Here is a 21,263-nt window from a genome sequence, read left to right on the forward strand (position 1 = left end):
AACGAACCTGGGACCTTTCAGTCTGCAAGCCTTTCTCTATCCACTGAGCCGAACCGGTTAGGGCTGTAATTTTTATTATTGATAGTATTACAGATGTCTCTCATTTCCCCCTGTATACATATTCTTTGGTGGATCTATTCCATACCTGCCCTTCCCCTCCCCTCAGAGATCTATCAGTATGAACCCGTTAAGCAGACCTCCAGTCCTGTCCTCCAGCACCACTTGTGGGGCCTCCACACCAATACTCACCAAGGTCATTGGCTGTGATGAGACATCCCCTGGGTCATAGCAAAAACTACATTACCCAGAAAGGACTGCGCTAGAGTCAGCCAGGTAAGGAGCATTTTGGAGCTCTCACATCCGGTTAGGGCGGGACTTCCTCCTCGTGGCGGTCATTTTGAACTCTTCTGTGGGTGCAGAGACTCAGGAGCTTCAGTGGTCGGTGGCGAGTAGCAGGAGGTGTTGGAGGCGGCGGTCCCGCTGGGCAGGGTGTGTCTGAGGCTTGTTGACCCCAAACCGGCGGGATTGGGGTCCCCGTGCCACCCCGACTCCTCTCCGCTCACACAGTTTGACTCAGCGTCACCCCATTGAACCCTCCAGCCTCTGTTCCCGGCGCCGCTCGGGTCCGCAGCCCAGGTCGCAGCGTCCAGCACAGTGAGTCCTCGTGGGGGACCCGGGGTGTGAGGGGGGAGGAGGGCGACGGGTTGCGGTGCCGCCGGGGGAGGCCGTGGGGGGACTGAGCCGGGAGGTGGGGACACCCAGGCCTGGTTTGTGTCTAAAGGCGACAAAGAGGACGAGAGGCGGTTCCCGGGAGGAGTTTTACTTTCATGCTCAGGGCGACGGGGCTGTGGGTGGCTGTGAACAGCAGAGGATGAGGCTGAGATGCGGGTCTAAACGTTCCCCAAACGCCCAGAGGAGGAGCCGCCTCCAGGAGAGAGGGCGGCAGTGAGGGCGGGAGGAGGGGCTGTGAACACAGCGACCCAGCAGGAGGCGCCCTGAGGACCAGCCCTGAGGGAGGGGCATCTCCGAGTCGCTGGACCTCGGGCCTGAGCCCCTGGGACCTGGGGTGGGTGCCGGGCCCTCAGCAGCCCTTTAGTTCCCACAGGTTCCTGCAGGTGAGAGCCGCTGAGGGGACTGGGCTGTGGGGCTATGTCAGGGCCTCACACTATGGTGGCCTCTGAGACAGTGGGGTCCTGGGACTATCCAGCCCCTCTTCTCGGGGGACCTTGGACCTGGGGACCTTGAAGGGACACCGAGCCCAGAACCCTAAGTCCAGGCCAAGGGTCAGATGAGGGGCACCTGATTTTGGCAGCCAGTGGAATTGTGTGTGACAGGTGTTTCCATGCATCGGTTCCAGAATGTGCAAAGGCTTGGAGTGAAGACTCAGCTGATTCAGGGACGAGCAGGGGTCCATTTTTAAAAAATAGGAACTGGAAACAGGGACAGGAATCAAGTGCAGAGGAGCTTTGTGGACACTTGGGTTTCTGTTCAGCTGGTGATGGGATCATTGGGGTAATTGGTCAGTAGAGCAGGTGATCTGTCCCAGGTCTCATTAGACTGCCTGTGACTGCAGCATGATGCACAGTATGGGTGTGAGGACGGTGGTAGAAAGCCGAGGATGGAAGCTGCTGTGATAGTGTTGGTGAGTGTGATGCTAACTGGAGCACAGTGGTGGTTGTGGATGTGGAAGAAGCGGTGTCATTATGGATCAGGGTTTTATGTGGACACCTGGATTTTCTAATTTTGAGGATTGGAGAGAGGGGTAAAGGTTTGGATTTAGTACCTGATGGTATGAAAGCACCATCAACTGACATGGAGAAATTCATGGGAAAAGTAATGTTCATGAAGAATATAAAATCCTTTATTTTTTGCTTTTTAGGATATGATATATTTCAGAGGCCAGTTCATGACCACCTGGAACTCTGAGGAGTACTTCCAGATGAAGACTACTTAGAAAAAATATTAAAGTGTATGGATCAGGAAGGAGTTGTAGATCACATTTTTTTTTTTATTGGAGGTGGAAGAGTAATTCAAAAATGGTGAGACTGGCTGGTGCATATTTACTTCTATTTTTAATTGATTTCAGAGAGGAAAGGAGAGAGAGAGATAGAAACATCAATAATGAGAGAATCACCGAACAGCTGCCTCCTGCACGCCCCTCCCCACTGGGGTAATCAAGCCCATAACCTGGGCATGTACCCCCCCACCCCCCGTCGGAACCAAACCTGCAACCCTTTACTCCGCAGGCCAGTGGTCTATCCACAGAGCCAAACCAGCCAGGGCCATATTTAATTCTTAAACGCTCACCAGCATTTCTTGTGATCTTTGTGTGGCCTGGTGTGTTGCATCCAGTTTGGTAGATTTGCTTATGGGCAGGAGTGGGCATCTGTGAGACTCACAGGGCATGGAGTAGTGGACCATAGGCAGTGGGACTTGAGTACTGAAGGCTGTGAGTGGAGAAGGGGCATCAAGTGCAGCAGCAGTAGAATTGGGCTCTGAATAACTGAGATCTGATGTGGTTCTCAATAGGTTCGGAGGTTGAAGGCTGTGTCTTTGGGAGGGAGGCCTTATAGCAGAACTGAAGGCTGTGTCTTGGGTGTGGGCATTCAGAGTCAGAATAGTACTTGATAATGTTTGAACTTGCCACGCAGTCTCTGGAACACACATGCTGATTAATGACTAAGACCAAGGAGATGTCTATGGGAGCTCGGGTACGGGAGTGCAGGTGTGAGAGAGATGTGGGAGAAGGAGTGATGTGCTCTTGGAGAGGGAGTGTAAATTCATGGACACAAATCCCTGATATTGACACAGAGGGAATGAAGGTTGAGTCCATTTCTGCTGTTAACTGGATGATACAACATGGGGAATTGTACCGTAATTCCTGAAAAGACGGGTATTGTGGCACTATATGCCAGGTCCACAATTCAGGTGTCATATAGGTGCACAGCTGCTTGTTGTTTTGGGGCTGTTATAGTGATCAATAGGAATGCGATAGCAGACATCAGTGTCACCTGGGCTTGAAAATTTCTACTGGATTTTGGAAGAGAGAAGGGTAAGAGAGAAATACATTACAGAGGAGGTGAGTTAGAATGTTGAAAAAAAGGTGATTAGAAAACAACCCCTCCACTACATAGCTTATATGTGTTGTCTTTTAAGTTGTGACTCTGGGAATGAAGCTGTATGAGAGAAGTGTGATACAAAGAATTATGTGGGAGAAACCAAGATGGCGGCATAGGTAAACACGGGAGTTTGCTGCCTCGAACAACCACTTCAAAAATACAACTAAAAGACGGAACGGACATCATCCAGAACCACAAGAAAGCTGGCTGAGTGGAAGTTCTACAACTAGGAGGAAAGAGAAAAGCATACCGAGGCTCAGAGGAGGCGCAGTGCTGAAGTAAAATACTAAGGTTCGGAGTGCATGCAGAGCAGGCTGGAGGCTGAGGGCGCGGTTGTCGTTTTCAATCAGGAGGGAGTCTCAGGATCTGAGCTCCAGTTCCGGGCGAGTCTCTAAGGACCCACACTCATATGGGAGAAGCGGGACTGTCTGGCATCGCTCAGAACCCTAGGGCAGCTTTCTCTCCGTGGGGCTTGCAGCGGCTACTGGGACACTGAGAAGCAGAGCCTCTGAGGGCAAGACTGAGAGCAGCCATAATTGCTAATCCCGCCCTGTTGATCCCATGGGACCCGCCCCGCCCAAGCCCTGCAGGGAGGCTTTTGCTGGATAGACTCAGGCAAAGGCTAGATTAGCACCTCCCTAGAGATCCAGGAGCCAGGAAGCCCAGAGGTCAGAGTGGGACCATCCAGTTTGCAGCTCCGTGGAACCATAAAAGACACACTCAGGGGGCAGACTCAGTGAGCACAAAAGCCCCATCGAAGCAAGTCTAGCCCCAGACGGGTGTCTCCAGCACAGAAGTTCTCCCACCGCAGACACAGCTGATTCCCACAGCCAATTGGCCTGGAGGTCAATTCCTCACAGTGATAACTACAACAATCAAGGCTTAACCACAACAAGACTGTGCACAAAGCCCACAAGGGGGTGCACCAAGAGTGTCTACCTCAGGTAATTGGGACACTTAGCACAGAAAGGCACTCTATCGACACAGCGAAGCATAAAAAATGCCGAGACAAAGAAATAGAACACAAATGACAGAATTGGAGGAAAGCAAACGGCTGGATATAGAGTTCAAAACCACACTTTTAAGGTCTTTAAAGAACTGTCTAGAAGCCGCCGATAAATGTAGTGAGATCTTCAAGAAGACTGGTGAAACCCTCGATGTTGTGATAAAGAACCAACTAGAAATTAAGCATACACTGACTGAAATAAAGAATATTATACAGACTCCCAACAGCAGACCAGAGGATCACAAGAATCAAGTCAAAGATTTGAAATACGAAAAAGCAAAAAACACCCAACTGGAAAAGCAAAATGAAAAAAGAATCCAAAAATACGAAGATAGTGTCAGGAGCCTCTGGGACAGCTTCAAGCGTAGCAACATCCGAATTATAGGGGTGCCAGAAGAAGAGAGAGAGCAAGATATTGAAAACCTATTTGAAGAAATAATGACAGAAAACTTCCCCTACCTGGTGAAAGAAATAGACTTCCAAGTCCAAGAAGCGCATAGGACCCCAAACAAAAGGAACCCAAAGAGGACCACACCAAGACACATCATAATTAAAATGCCAAGAGCAAAAGACAAAGAGAAAATCTTAAAAGCAGCAAGAGAAAGAAAATCAGTTACCTACAAGGGAGTACCCATACGACTGTCAGCTGATTTCTCAACAGAAACTTTGCAGGCCAGAAGGGAGTGGCAAGAAATATTCAAAGTGATGAATACCAAGAACCTACAACCAAGATTACTTTATCCAGCAAAGCTATCATTCAGAAGTGAAGGCCAGATAAAGAGCTTCACAGATAAGAAAAAGCTAAAGGAGTTCATCACCACCAAACCAGTATTATATGAAATGCTGAAAGGTATCCTTTAAGAAGAGGAAGAAGAAGAAAAAGGTAAAGATACAAATTATGAACAACAAATACACATCTATCAACAAGTGAATCTAAAAATCAAATGAATAAATAATCTGATGAACAGTATGAACTGGTGATTGTAATAGAATCAGGGACATAGAATGGGAATGGACTGACTATTCTTAGGGGGGGGGGATGTGGGAGGTGAGGGAAGAGATTGGACAATAATCGTGCACCTATGGATTAGGACACTGGGTGGGGAGTGAGGGCGGTGGGTGGGGTGGGAACTGGGTGGAGGGGAGTTATGGTGGGAAAAAAGAGTAACTAATGTAATAATCTGAACAATAAAGATTTAATTTAAAAAAAAACAAACAAAAAACAAAGAATTATGTGGAACAGGTAGCAAAAAGTGTTGGCCTCAGCACCCTAGGACTGGAATCGAAAGGGTGACGAGTGATGCTTGTTTTTCGGGGTCTTGGAGGCAGAATCTTCGGGACAACAAGGATATTGCTACACAAGACCAGTGTCAAATCACTCACATGTCTCTTTACGGCCAACATTTATCTGTCCCTGTATGGTGACACCCATTGCATTGACCCTAAATGCGAGCCCCTGAGGTCAGGTATAATCAATCTGGGCATCTGCTTTATGGCTGTGGGAAGACACAGTATCAGTAGGAATATAAGAAGAGAGTGACTCTGAGGGATGCAGGCCTGCTATTTTCTGTGATATGGGAGTAGAGGGAGCAGATGGATATGGAGAGTGGGAAGTATGATGAAAGAAAAAGGCTAGGAGAGAAGCTGATCATGGACTGAACTGTCCCCATTACGACAGGATATGAACTTTGAGGACATGGCCATTGGCTTCTCTCAGGAGGTGTGGGGGCTCCTTGATGAGGCTCAGAGACATATGTACTGCGATGTGATGCTGCAGCCTGCTGTCATGTCGGCCGCCATCTTGGATCTCTCACATTCAGTTCTTTATATACATGTATGTTTTACTTATCTGTTACAGTGTAAGTGCGTGTTTTACTTTTGAAGATATGCAGAACTGTGATCTAAAATGGTCATTCCCTTTGACTTCCCAGACACACAATAATGAAAATTCTAGTTGTTTTTTCTTTATTCATGTGAGCTCATGAGATGTTTTATACTTTTAAATTGTAGGCCCAAAAATCAGTATAGTGTTAACTTGTTTTGTTTTAAAACCATTTCCACAAGAAATTTTTATGATGAGCATTTCTTTATGCATTTATACACCTTGTCTTTATCTCTTTGTTGTAAGAAACCACTGCACTCGGACCAGCTGTCTTTATCTATTTGTTAAAAAATTTGGTCAGAAACTTTTGCAGTTTTTAAAATGAAGTTAGGATTTACCCGATAGGAGGACTATTCAGCATCTAAGACAGCTGTGGGCAAACTACGGCCCGTGGACTGGATCTGGCCCATTTGAAATGAATAAAACTAAAAAAAAAAAAAAAAAAAAAGACCGTACCCTTTTATGTAATGATGTTTACTTTGAATTTATATTAGTTCACACAAACACTCCATCCACGCTTTTGTTCCGGCCCTCCGGTCCAGTTTAAGAACCCATTGTGGCCCTCGAGTCAAAAAGTTTGCCCGCCCCTGATCTAAGACATCTGTATTCACTTCACTCATTCCTTAAAGACACAACTGATTTCTTTGCCATTTGGAACTATGAAATTTTTAAAATATATTTTATTGTTTTTTTACAGAGAGGAAGGGTGAGGGATAGAGAGTTAGAAACATCGATGAGAGGGAAACATCGATCAGCTGCTTCCTGCACACCCCCTACTGGGGATATGCCCACAACCAAGGTACATGCCCTTGACTGGAATTGAACCTGGGACCCTTGAGTCCGCAGGCCGACACTCTATCCACTGAACCAAACTGGTTAGGGCTGGAACTATAAATTTTTAATACTGGAAGCCAAATTGTTTTTTTTCCCCAAATTTTATCTTATGCACAATTTAATGCCCACTTGCATGATACACTTTTAAATTTAATCTCTGTTGCTAGCATTCTCCACCATTCACTTTAAGTCAAAGCATTCAATAGTACATTACGTGAAGTTAAGTATTGTATTATTTGTCAATTTTCCTGGTGTTAAATACTCTCATCATGATCAGTTTTAAACTGACAAAATGATGGCACTGAGCATGGGCCTGCTAAGATATTTCAGTAGCAAATCATTATATATTATTTCCAACACGCTGATATAGTAGGTACAAATATACTCAAGAACATTCGTGATAAAGTACTAAAATAATGTGAAGTGGCAACTTTTAAACATACTAAACTTTGATGTAAGTATAATTGATTTAAAACATACAGTGGGGCCTTGACTTATGAGTGTCCCGACTAACGAGTTTTTTTGAGATATGAGCTGTCTCTCGGCCGATTTTTTGCTTTGAGTTGCAAGCTCAAAAAAATTCGGGTTACAAGCCAGCTTCAGATACCCCACCGCTAGTTGGCGCAGCTAACGTCACAGTGATTTGACATTCGAGTGATTTGAGTTATGAGCTCCGTCACGGAACGAATTAAACTCGTAAGTCAAGGCTCCACTGTATATTCAAAAAATATATTTTTATTGATTTCAGAGAAGAAGGGAGGGGGGTAGAGAGAGAGAGAGAGAGAAACATCAAAGATGTTTCAATGATAGACTGCCTCCTGCAAGCACCACAGTATGTATCCACCCACCACCTGAGCATGTGTCCTAACCAGAAATCCATCAGAGACCTGCAGGGTCATAGGTTAACACTCAACCACTGAACCACACCACCTGGGCTCTCCTAAGATTTTCAGGGATCCCACTCACCTGTAACCAGGGTAGCAGTGAGCAGTGGCAGCTCATCCTGGGCTAACACCCAGGATCTGCACTCAAGGCCTCCTTTTCTCTGAATGCCCAGTGAGCTAACAGCAGCCTCACTTTGGCTCATTTATTTCGCACTATGTTTCTAAAGTGGCAAAGGAGCCACACCCAGTCCCTGTGCTGTTGCTTGTTCTATCATAGGGCCTTCCTTTTTTATTACCCCCAGCTTTAATTAATGTACTCTCAAAATATTCGGGACTCATCTTGTGAAATCTTTTCTAACATGAAATAATGAACTCAAACCCTACAGACCAAGCTGAGGCAGACCCACTGCAGGGTGTTTCCTGTTTCCGAACACAGTTATGCCTGGACATCTTCTATAAAGAGAGACCCAGGCATTATTTTGTTTAGAGCACTTAGGGGAAAACATGATGGCCCTCATTCACCTCGGTGTTGTTGACTCAAATCAATGTATTTTTAAAAAATATATATGTTATTGGTTTTTTTTACAGAGAGGAAGGGAGAGGGATAGAGAGTTAGAAACATCAATGAGAGAGAAACATCTATCTACTGCCTCCTGCACACCCCCACTGGGAATGTGCTGGCAACTGAGGTACATGCCCCTGACTGGAATTGAACCCAGTTCCCTTCAGTTCGCAGGCCGACGCTCTATCCACTGAGCCAAACTGGTTACAGTGACTCAAATCAATCTTAACACTATTCGATTTTTTAGGGAGAGGGAGATGGAGAAACATCAATGATGAGAGAGAATCATTGATCCGTTGCCTCATGCGTGCCCCTTCCGGGAAAGAGCCCCCAACCTGGTCATGTGCCCTGTCCTGGAATCCGAACTAGAGATACCTTGGTTCTTGGGTCCACGCCCAACCACTGAGCCATGCCATGTGGGCAAACCATTGTTGTTATTGTTGACTCCATGACAAATTGTCCCAATTTACTCCATCCTCATCCCCCTTTGCTTCCTATTATCCTGCCCCCACCATTTCTAGCCCTCACCACATTATTGTCTATGTCCATGGACTATGCATATATGTATATACTTTTAAAAAATATATTTTTATTGATTTTAGAAAGAGGAAGGGAGAGGGAGAGATAAATACATCAATGAAGAGAGAGAATCACTGATTTGCTGCCTCCTGCAGCCCCACTCCCATCCCCACCCCCACCCAACTGAGAATTGAACCTACAACCCATGTATCTTTCCTGACCAAGAATAGAACCGTGACCTCATGGATCATAGGTCAGCTCTCAACCATTGAGCCCCAGAAGCTGGGCTATATTATTTAAAATAAATGTATTTTTTATCATTGATAGCATTACAGATGTCTGCCATTTTCGCCTGCGCATATATTCCTTGGGGGATCTCTCCCAGTCCTCCCCACAACCCTCTCCTGGGAGATCTGCCCCTCTGTTCCAGCTAACCAGGCCTCTAGTCCCATCTTGTCTTTCCCCAGGGCCACTTGCTGAGCCACATCACCTTTATTCACCAATGTCATTGGCTGGGATGCTAGTCCTCCCCTTGGCATTTGGGAAAACTACATTACCCAGAAAGGAATGCGCCGACATGGGCGGAGCTACAGAGCACTTTTGGTGTCACTGAATCTGGTTAGGGCGGAACTTCCACCTTTCTCCTCCTGGTGGGCATTTTGGCCTCTTCAGTTTCTTCAAGGACTCACAGGCTTCAGCCCACTGGTCGTGAGGAGGAGGAGGCCTAGGAGGCAGCGTCCTTGCTGTGCGGGGTGTGTCTGGGGCTTGTTGACCGCCAACAGGCCAGGATTGGGAACTCCGTGCCTCCCAAACTCCTCTCTGCTTAAGCTTTATCTCAGCCGGACCCCATTTAACCCTCCAGCCTTGGGGACTGGCTCCTCTCAGTTACTGCAGCCCAGGAAGCCGCATCCAGAACAGTGAGTCGCTCCTGGGTGACACAGGGTGTGATGGGGGATGAGGGCCACAGGCTGCAATGCCACCTTCTAAGGATACGGTGGTGCGGCTAAGCCTGGAGGATTTGGAAACCCGGGCCTGTTGTGCGTATAAAGGCAACAAAGAGACGAGGTGTGGTTTTGCAGGAGGAGTTTTCCTTTCACTCTCAGAACTCTGGGGCCATAGATGGTTGTGAAAAGAAGAGGGACATTGTCCGAGGCAGGATTCTAACTTTTCCTAACATTGCTCAGAGGAAGGACAGACTAGAAGACAGAGGACAGCAGCTGTGGACAGGAAGGGAAAGTCCTGTAAATGATAAGGGAACTGGCAAGAGTGAGCCCTGAGGACTGAGACCTGAGGTAATACAGGCATCTGGAGGGCACCTGGCCTCTGGGCTGGGCAAGGGCACTGAGCAGGTGAGCCCATAGAGCCTGGTGGGTGCCAGGCTCTCAACAGACCATTTTCTTTCCACAAATTCCTGCAAATACAGAATGAATTAGGTGTACCGGTTCATGAATATTATTTCAGGCCTCACACTCTTGTGGCCTCTGCGAGAGTGTTGCCCTGGCACTGTCCAGCCCCTCTTGTAGCCCCTGGACCTGGGTACTTCGAACAGACACCAAGCCCTGAATCCTAAGGCCAGGAGTAGGGCTTCGTGAAGTGAACCTTCTTCCTGGCAACCAGTGTGATGACTGGGAGGTCATCCAGGGCAGTGGTTGCCAACCAGTTGTCCGTGGACAAGTGGTGCTACGTGAGGTCTGAAAGGTTGGTGACCGCTGGTTTAAGGAACTTTAGGAGCAGCGGTCATCAACTGGTGGACCACGGACCACTGGTGCTCCGTGAGGTCCGAAAGGTTGACAACCTCTTCTTCAGGGCATAATTTCCAGAATGTGCAAAGGCTTTGAGTGAAGAGTGAGCTGATTCAAGAACCAGCAGGTATGTTTTTTAAAAGTATACAAACCAGGATGTGACCTCACCAGTGCATGGGTCTCTACTCAACCAACTGACACACATGAGCCAGGGCTGTAGATCACTTTAATACAATGAATCATGGTGAGGTTGGTAATGGTAGTAGTAGCTCAGAAGGACAGTGTGAGACAGAACTGGCTTTCCTGCTGGGGCCACTGTAGGAGGTGGGTGTCACAACACAGCAGAGGGAGAGAAGTTGTCATGTAGAGTTTGGGGAGAGGTAATCATTTTGCAGTGGTCAAGGCCTTTAAATGATGATTGGACTTAAGATTAACTGGAGGCTAAAGAATTACTCAAAACAAGATGAGACTAGGGCTGGTACATATGAACTTCTCTAAACACTCACCAGGATTTTTTATGACCCTTGGTGTGGCCTGGCTGTGGGAAGTTGCAGTCAATGTTGTGGATTAGTTTAGAGGCTTGAGTGGTCCTCTGTGAGACTCTCTGGGCATGATGCAGAGGGCCATCGGGGCTGGGACTTGAGTGGCGGTTAAGTGAGAGATGTTGGCAAGCATTCTCTGGACAACACATGCTGAGTAATCACTCAGAGGCCAAGGAGAGGACTATGGGGACTGGGGCTGAGGGAGTGCAGATGTGAGCCAGGTGTGGAAAAGAGTGCTATGCACTTGAAGAGGGAATGTGAATTGATGGCCACAGCACCCTGATACTGACAGAAGAGTGAATGATAGAGAGTCTATTTCTGATGGTGTCTAGATGATCCAATAAGGTGAATTTTAGGGTAATTGCCTGTAAGGAGGGGTGTTTTGGTGTTACATTCAAGGTACAGAGCTTAGGTGCCATTTAACTGACCACCTCCTTTTTGGTGTTGGGGATGACAACCTGGATAATAGGAGTGAGATAGCATGCATCAGTGTTACCCAGGCTTCAAAATCTCCACTGGAATGGGTAAGGGAGAAGTGTAAGGGGTAAGACATTATGGACATGGTGGACTATAATTTTGGAGGGGAAAAGTGATTAGGAAACAATTTGTCCTCACCACAGCAAATTTGCCTTACCTTTGCAGTTGTGCTTCTGGGAATGAAGCTGTGTGAGAGAAGTGTTGTTCAAAGAACTCTGTGCAACAGTCAGTGCAGAGCTATGGTCTCAGCACCCTGCGATTGGGGTCAAGAGGGCGAAGTGTGATGCCATGTATTTGGTGTCTTTGAGAAACAATCTGAGGGTGTTGCCTGACAAGACCAGTATCCAATCACTCACACTATTGTTATGCCAGCATCTCTCTTTAACTTGTGGTTTGACACACTCTGTTGATAAAATTCAGTGTAGCCTGCATGGAAGGTCCAGAGCTCAGGTATCTTTTATCTGCTCACATGCCTTTAATATGGTGGGAAGACAAAATGTCAGTAGGAATATAAGAAGACAGTGGCTTTCATGGGATGAAGGCCTGGTATTTTCTCTGATGTGAGGAGTAGACAGAGCAGATGGATGTGGAGGGTCGGGAGCATGACAGACTTACAGTCATAGGAGTGAATCTGATCTTGGGCTGTACTGTCCCCATTATGACAGGATATGAACTATGAGGACGTGGCCATTGTCTTCTCTCAGGAGGAATGGGGGCTCCTTGATGAGGCTCAGAGACTTCTGTACTGCGATGTGATGCTGGAAGTGTTTGCACCTGTGTCATCTGTAGGTAAGACCTTGATGTTCTCCCAAGTGTCTTGAGGTGATGCCCTCTCTTCCTTTATTCCTCAGGCATAGCTTTCTCTCTCCCACAGCGAGAATAGGGTTCCTGCTAAATTTCCCCACTGTCTTGTCAAATGTGCTGTGGCTGCCAGGGATGAGCTGGATGGAGAGTCCTGAGCAAAGGACTCCACGAACATCTCGCTAACCCCTGTTACCTCAAAAAGCATAGGAAACAGAAGGTCAGGAATCTTCCAGTGAGCTTCATGGGGCCCAGCTTGCACTTTCTCTTCATGGGAGGCTGACAGTATCCACCTGCATGGCTTCAACTTCTACCTTCTTTCTCTAGGTGACCTGTGCCATGTTATGGTCTTTACTTAAAAGGACCATAGGCTGTTCTTGTGAGACCTGCAATCAATTGTTTGTTATATTCTCTTCCCCGAATACTAGAGCAAGCTGTGTTGCTCTGGCCAGAGCTGACTGCTCACCTCTTCATCACCTGTTCCTCTGCATTGGTGCCTCTGCAGTATTCTGCAACATTGACTTGGATGTGTGTTATGAGGTGCACATATGTGCTAATTAGTCCTCGAAACCAGCTATGCCTTTATTGAATTTTAGTTGGAGTAAGAACTGACCAATTCTTGTACAGCTTGTCCTTGTCCCCAGCAGACAAGCCATGCTGAATGCTGTTAGTAGAAGTATTAGTTGGAAATCCATATCCTCATCCATGTGGTGCTTGCCATGTTTGTGTCTTATTTCTGGTGAGGCCTCCCTATTTTGTGATCTTCATTAGCCCAGGAAGTCTTAAGAGCCTCTTATCAATCCTTCCGAGACATCTCTAATTTTCAGACAATTGAATGAAAACAGCATGTGATGTGTAATACACTTTGGTAATGGGACTTCCCCATGTCACCACATTCAACATTCATTTCTTTACCCTGTCTCACTTTTCAGGTTGTTGGCATAAAGTCGATGGTGATGAGGCCTGTTCTGTTCAGAGTGTATCTATAAAAGGAGAGTCACAGGTCAGGGCTTCTAAGACAGCTCCAGCCACCCAGAAGATCCCTCTGTGTAAGCGGTGTTTCTCTGTGTTAAAAGGTATTTTGCACCTGAGTGGGTCACATGCAGCAGACTTTGAGCAGAAAGCCTTCTTCTGTAGTGACCCATGTGTTGGAGACTTCTGTTTCAATGCAAACCCTCACAAGCAACAGAGGAATGGATGTGGAGAGGAGCCCTGGAAACAAGGTATGGACAGGGCCTCCTCAGTGAGTAGGTCCAATTTCTTATCGTTGGTGCCTTCCATCAGCGGGAAGGTTGGGAAAGACTTGCTGTACAACTCAGAGCTACTCCGGCACCAGGCCACTCTCAACACTGAGGACTTATACTGTGGCAGTGAGATTTCACAGCAATTTCTTCATGGAAATAGTCACCACCAGTGGGGAGAATGTGAAAATGCTGCTAAACACAACCTGAAAGTTGTTCAACATCAGGGTGTATTTTCTGGAGAACTGATTTATGAGTGTAACAAATGTAGGAAAGTGTTTAGACAACACTTGAATGTCATTCGACATAGGAGAGTTCACACTGGAGAAAAGCAGGATGAATGTAATGAAGGTGGGAAGTTCTTCAGAGAAAGACGTGCACTCATTGGACACCAGAGAGTTCACACTGCAGAGAAGCCATATGAGTGTATGGAACGTGGGAAGTCTTTTAGCCAAAAATCCAACTTTACAAAGCCCCTGAGAGTTCACAGTGGCGACAAGCGATATGAATGCTCTGATTGTGGAAAGTCCTTCAATGTTAACTATACCCTCAAAGTACACCAGAGAGTTCACACTGGAGAAAAGCCCTATAAGTGTACAGAATGTGGAGTGTCATTTCGTGTAAGGTCTAACCTCACTAGACATCTCAGAGTTCACACTGGAGAGAAGCCATATGAATGTACGGAATGTGGGAAGTTTTTTAGCCAAAAATCCAACTTTACAAAGCACCTGAGAGTTCACAGTAATGACAAGCCATATGAGTGCTCTGATTGTGGGAAGTCCTTCAATGATAAGTCTTATCTCAAAGTACACCAGAGAGTTCACACTGGAGAAAAGCCCTGTAAGTGTACAGAATGTGGAGTGTCATTTCGTGTAAGGTCTAAACTCACTAGACATCTCAGAGTTCACACTGGATAGAAGCCATATGAATGTATTGAATGTGGGAAGTCTTTTAGCCAAAAATCTTGCCTTATTAGGCACCTGAGAGTTCACAGTGATGACAAGGCATAGGAGTGCTGTGATTGTGGAAAGTCCTTCAATGATAAGTCTCATCTCAAACAACACAGGAGAGTTCACAGTGACGACAAGCCATATGAGTGCTGTGATTGTGGGAAGTCCTTCAATGGTAAGTCTTATCTCAAAGTACACCAGAGAGTTCACACTGGAGAAAAGCCCTATAAGTGTACAGAATGTGGAGTGTCATTTCGTGTAAGGTCTAACCTCACTAGACATCTCAGAGTTCACACTGGAAAGAAGCCATATGAATGTACGGAATGTGGGAAGTCGTTTATCCAAAAAGTTCACCTTACTAGACACCTGAGAGTTCACAGTGACGACAAGCCATATTAGTGCTGTGATTGTGGAAAGTCCTTGTGATAAGTCTATCCTCAAAGAACACCAGAGAAGTTCACACTGGAGAAAAGCCCTAAAGATATAGAGCAGAGGTTCTCAAACTACGGCCCGTGGGCCACATGCAGCCCGCCGAAAACATTTATCTGGCCCACCAGGTGTTTTTGCCACCGCTGCCTGTCCTGCTTAGCAGCTGACTCGTCCCACGCCCGCAGTGCACATGTGTGGAATGTCTGAGGGACAGTGAACCGGCCCCCTGTTTAAAAAGTTTGAGGACCCCTGATATAGAGAATGTGGGATGTCCTTTCCTTGAAGGGCTCAGCACACTAGCCACCAGAGAGTTCACACAGGAGAGAAGTGTTAAATGTGCAGGGAATGTTTTCTTTTTCTCACTTAGTATAACAACACTGAAGGCGACTCTTTGGGACCTATTTTTCTGAATTTAAACCCCTTTTAATGGAACATGCACTCTGATGTATTCCTCATCAGTTTCAGGCACAAGTGAGTCTTGAAGGAGCTGCATTGTACTTGCTAACATGCCCAGACCTGCGAACCGATTGATGTCACAGCGAGCATGTGTGGCTGAAGATATTTCACCTCTACCACCTGGCTCACCTGAAGAGTGTGCATCAGTCACAACCCCTGTGTGCTCAGGGGAAATGTATTCTGTGTTCTCACTTGTGCTTGAGAACATTATGATTACTTCAAGCTCTTGACAGGATCTTCCTTCCTTTCTGACTAGGGAATGCTTCTGACCCAGGGTGTGTCCAGAGCACCCATCCTCAGATAAGGAGTGCTGCCACTTTCAGGGACATTGTGGGTCTCACATTATGCTTTTACGAATTGTTTTACTTTCTAATTCACCAACCTGCAAATTGCTTACTGCCCTCTGTTCTGGTTTATGATCTTTAGTAAACATGTTTTTTCTTTTGTAGCTTTTCTTTTTTTAAAAAATTTCACTCTCTGGATGATTTGATACAAAAGTTGTGATCTATCATCATGGCGAGATGAACAGATATGGTAGGGTCCCAAACTTTCTGTGCTTTGGAAAGCTATAATAATGTCAGAAAAATCACCCTTTGTCCAATAATGGCTTATTTTGTACCACTGAAAGAAAGTTTGCATAACTTTGTGGTTCCAATTTGCAGCCTGGTGCCTCTAATGTTGGTGAGGTCAGTGGTCCCCCAGAAGAGGAGTCCTTTTTGTTCTATCATTGTTCTCACATTATCCTCTGATGAGTCGTTTTAGGTTCTAATTCACCAACTTACAAACTGCTTTGCCATCCTCTGTTCTGGTTTATGATCTTTTTAGTAAAGGTGTTTTTTGCTTTTGTACCTTTAATTTTGTGGGTTATAGTCACTGCCTGGGATGATTTGAAAGGATAGTTGTGATCTGTCAAACGCAGGGGGGAACAGATATGGTGGGGTCCCAAACTTTCTGCACTTTGGAAGGCTCATAATAATGGCAAAAAATCACTCTTTATCCAATATTGGTTTATTTTGTATTGCTAACCAAGTCCTGTAACAAAAATCTGCATGGCTTTTTGGTTCTAATTTTTTAGCCTGGTGCCAGTATTATTTGTGAGGTCAGTGATCACCTGGAAGAAGAGTCCTTTGTTGTGCTCCTGTGAACAATATGGATTATATTCTCTGTTCATAGTATGTCTTACATACTGCAAAGGAGCCCTGAGCCATGCTGTGTGAAATATCATAGGCTGGTTTTATTTGTTGTAACACTGTGAAGTGCAACTAATATTGGGACAGACACTGTTTTCATAGTGAGTGGAAGAGACATCAGTATATTGGATGAAAATTGCCTCTTCTGAACATTATTCACAAATGACCCAGTCCTGAAGCTTGTTTGTTCTTTTAGTAGCTGAAGTGATTGGTTGTGAAAAGAATCTCATGGTTTTGGTGATTCTCTCGGCCCCACTATGGTGTTCATCTCAAGGTTATCACAAGAGGAAAAATTCAAAGCTAAAGGAGGGATAATCGTATAATTAGTCCCGGGTTGTGTGTTTTGTGACAGTTCAGAATTCCTGATCAATCTGATGGCAGTAGCCTTTACTTCCGGACAGTATTTGCTGCCACAGAGGCAACAATGATTCTCTCAGGAAATGAGGAGAGAGATGGTGATGTGTATATAGAGTTGCCATCTTAATTTTCTAAGAATAGAGGGATAGCTATGTTTTTATTTGGAACCACAATTAAGGCTTTACCTACTAGGTGTACTGGGTAATAATGGTGGATTTTGTAATCAAAGAAAACATGAAAATTTCAAGAGAAATATCAAAAGTGTGTGAATTTCATCAGCCTTTAGTTTTATATATTTTAAAATGTGTTTTTATTGATTTTTAGAGAGAAGGGCAGAGGGAGAGAAACATCAGTCTCCTGCCTCCTGCATGCCCGTTACTGCAGATCCAGGCGGGCGTGTGCCCTGATCTGGAATCAAACCAATGACCTTTCAGTGAATGTGATCATGCCCAACAATGTAAGACACAGTAGCCATGAGAGTTTATACTTTTATTACTTATTTACCATTGTATTATTTTCAATACTAACAACTCTAACCTAGTTTTACACACCCTGTATTTACCTCTTGCCCTTTTATACTCTTCTGGATTCTCTACCCTCCATACAGCCATTGATATACCTCCTCTTATAATACATTAGTTCATATTTTTCATAATTTTATAGGCACTATAAGGTGTATAATTTTTAATAAACTATGACTTATTTCTTGCTACCCAGGTATTTGTAGATTCAACAGTAATGTTTATGTGAATAGTTAATTTTTTATTGCTAATAATATTGTATTCTATGGATAACCACTTTATCCATTGATCTGTCACTGGTTTCGTTTATTTCCAAATTTGTGCTTTTATAAATAAAACTGCTGGGAATACTGCATTCAGTTCTTCCTACAGGTGTATGTTTTATTTATCTAACTGTTGCATTGTTGGTGAATGTGTTACATTTTAAGATATGCAGATCTGTGATCTAAAATGGTCATTCCCTTTGCCTTCCCAGCCACCCACAGTAATGAAATTTCCAGGTTTTACATTACCTGCCAGCACATGTGATGGTTATTTTTTTAAATAGTAGGCCAGGCAATGACTATACTGTTAACTTGTTTTTGTTTAATAACATTTCCCTAAAAATTCTTTTTTTTACAAATATTTTTTATTGATTTTTTTGCAGAGAGGAAGGGAGAGGGATAGAGAGTTAGAAACATCAATGAGAGAGAAACATCTATCTACTGCCTCCTGCACACCCCTTACTGGGGTTGTGCCCGCAACCAAGGTACATGCCCTTGACCAGAATCGAACCTGATGCCTTTCAGTCCTCAGGCCGATGCTCTAGCCACTGAGCCAAACCGGTTACGGCTCCCTAAGAATTCTTGATGGTGAGCATTTTTTTTCTTGCATAATTTACACTGTGTTTATCTCCTTTGTTAAAATGTCTGCTCAGGGAGAGAGACAGAGAGCCAGAAACATCGATGAGAGAGAAACATCGATCAGCCACCTCCTGCACATCGCCCACTGGGGATGTGACCACAGCCAAGACACATGCCCCTGACCGCAATCGAACCTGGGACCCTTCAGTCCGCAGGCCGACGCTCTATCCACTGAGCCAAACCGGTTTTGGCAGTTCTTATTTTTTATATTATTATAGGCACTATGATGTGTGTGCTCTTTAACAAATACTGGTTTCCTCCATGCCGCACAGTTATTTTGAGATTCAACACAAACACTTATGTGAATAGTTATTTTGTTTATTGCTGAGTAGTATTGTGATCTGTGAGTTACCACTTTAACTAATGATCTGTCTGTGATTTTGTTCATTTCCAGGGCGGGATAGTATAAATAAATCTTCTGGGAATATTTGCATTCACTTCTTTATATAGATATATGTTTTACTGATCTCAATGTTGTAGTGTAGGTGAATGTGTTACATTGTAAGATATGTGGGACTGTGATCTAAAATGGTCATGCCCTTTGCCTTCCCATCCACCCACATTAATAAAAATTCCACTTTTTCTGCAACCCTGCCAGCACATCCAATGGTTAATCTTTTTAAATACTAACCCCATAAATGAGTATAGTATCAACTCCCTTTCTTTTTACTTCTATTTACTGAAGATTTTTTATGGTGAGCATTTTTTTCATACATTTGTTTACACTATCTCTATCACATTTGTTAACATGTCTGCTCAGAATCTTTTACCAATTGTTTAAGTGAATTTATTACCTTGAGAGCATAATGCTAGGAAAAATAATCCAGTCAGAGAAAGCTAAGTATCACATGATTTCACTCATGAATGGAATGTAATGAACAACATAAACTGATGAATAAAAACAGATCAGGAGACAGACAAGATGCAAACAGACCTTCAAACCTCAGAGTGAAGGTAGGAGAGGGTGGCTGGGGGTGGGAGGGGTTAGAGATCAACTGAATAACTTGTATGCATATGAGCAGAACCATTGAACACAGACAGTAGGGGAGTGAAGGCCTGGGCTGGAGGGTGGGGGCCGTTTGGAGAGGGAAAAAAGGGTAGATATGTGATGCTTTCAACAATAAAGAATTAAAAAAGTAAACTGAATTTATTAATTTAAGCAATAGGACAGTGTACAATGTAAGACATGTTTGAAGTTCACTCATTTCTCATGGACTGTAATTACTTCTTTGCTATATGGAACCAGAGATATTAATTATTGCAGTGGAACACATTTTCTCAATTTTTAACCCATGTAGAATTTAAACGCACTTGGACCATACACTTACAGATTTAATCTGCATTGTTAACATTCCCCACCAAATGTAGTATGTCTAAGCATTTAATAATGCATTAAGTGAAGTCTGCTTTGTAATCTTTGTTAATATCCCTGGTGTAAATATTCTCATTGTCATGAGGTTCAAACTGCCAAAATGATGGCTCTGAACATGGACATGGTAAGATATTTCAGTGGCCCATCATTACATTGTATTTCTAACATGCTGATACAGCAGTACCAAATACGTTTAAGAACTTTTGCCGGGAGCCGGTCCATCCTTGCTCCTTGACACAGTCGCTGCAGGGAAGAAACATCTGCGCAACATATGTTTCAAAGGGATCTGGCGTATATGGCATACTGTTCTTAATATGTTTGCTCCCCTTCTTGGCGCTATGTGTTTTAACCAAGGTCACCTCTCCGAGAAAGGTTATTTCCCCAGGTAGGGATATTTCCCTGAAGTTAGGGAGGGAATAAAACCCCTTAACTAAGTGCCAGGTGGGTAGTTAATCACTTTAACTAAGAACAATCACGCTTAAGCCACATAATCTTTACTCCCTGGAATGGAGATAAGAAACGCCCTAACCTTTGCAGTAGAAATTGATACGATTAAAATCAACTGGTATAAATACAGATGTAACAAGACGATAAGAGACAGAACCTAGAGACGGAACCTAGAAACAGAACCTAACGAAAGAACCTGGCTGAAGAACCTAGAGACAGAACCTAGACACAGAACCTAGAGATGGGACTTGGCTGGAGATCCTATACAGAACCTAGAGAGAGAACCTAGCGAGAGAACATGGCAAAAGATCCTGGACAGAACCTAGACAGAACATGGCAGGAGAACCTGCAGAACCTGGCTGGAGAACCTAGTGAGAGAACATGGCAACAGAACCAGGCTGGAGATCCTAACCAGAACTTGGCCAGAGATCGTGGCTAGAGATCCTGGCTAGGCTGCTGATCAACTGAATGCTGCCTCCGTGTCATTCCTTCTTCGCCGACTCCGTCCACACCTTGGGGAACCCCTGGACCTGCTGGGGATGGACCCCAGCAAACTTTCATAATAAAACTAAAATTATTGGCATGCATCAAGTATAAACCTTTCTTAAATTTGGATTCAAGTAGAATTGATATAAAATGGACATTTGAAAAACACAACATACCTTTTTGATGTTTCCATACGTGTCTGAACCCAAATTCCACCAGCCCTTATCAGAGCCCACAGACAGTGACACCATAAGGTGAAGCCAGTGGTGGTCAGTGGGGGCCTCCCTGAGACAATCTGGGAAGGGGTGGCAGAGTCCAGTTGGAAGGCCTGCTGGGAGCATTCCCGCCCCCCATTTGGGAGGTGAAGCCAGGTCACTGTGGCTGCTGTGGACACTGGAATTAGAAAGGGGGTTCCTGGCTGGCATGGGGGCACTGTGGCAGGACTTGACCTTCTCCTCAGGAGGCCTCACAGTTTGCCTCCATCCCCAGGCTGCCTTCAGAAGGGCTGATGGGCAGCCCCTTCAGAAAAGTCATTGCCAGAGGG

This window comes from Myotis yumanensis, unplaced genomic scaffold (assembly GCF_028538775.1).
Source record: "Myotis yumanensis isolate MYYU_CA2020_CCGP unplaced genomic scaffold, mMyoYum1.0.hap1 SCAF_20, whole genome shotgun sequence".
Taxonomy (NCBI): Eukaryota; Metazoa; Chordata; class Mammalia; order Chiroptera; family Vespertilionidae; genus Myotis; species Myotis yumanensis.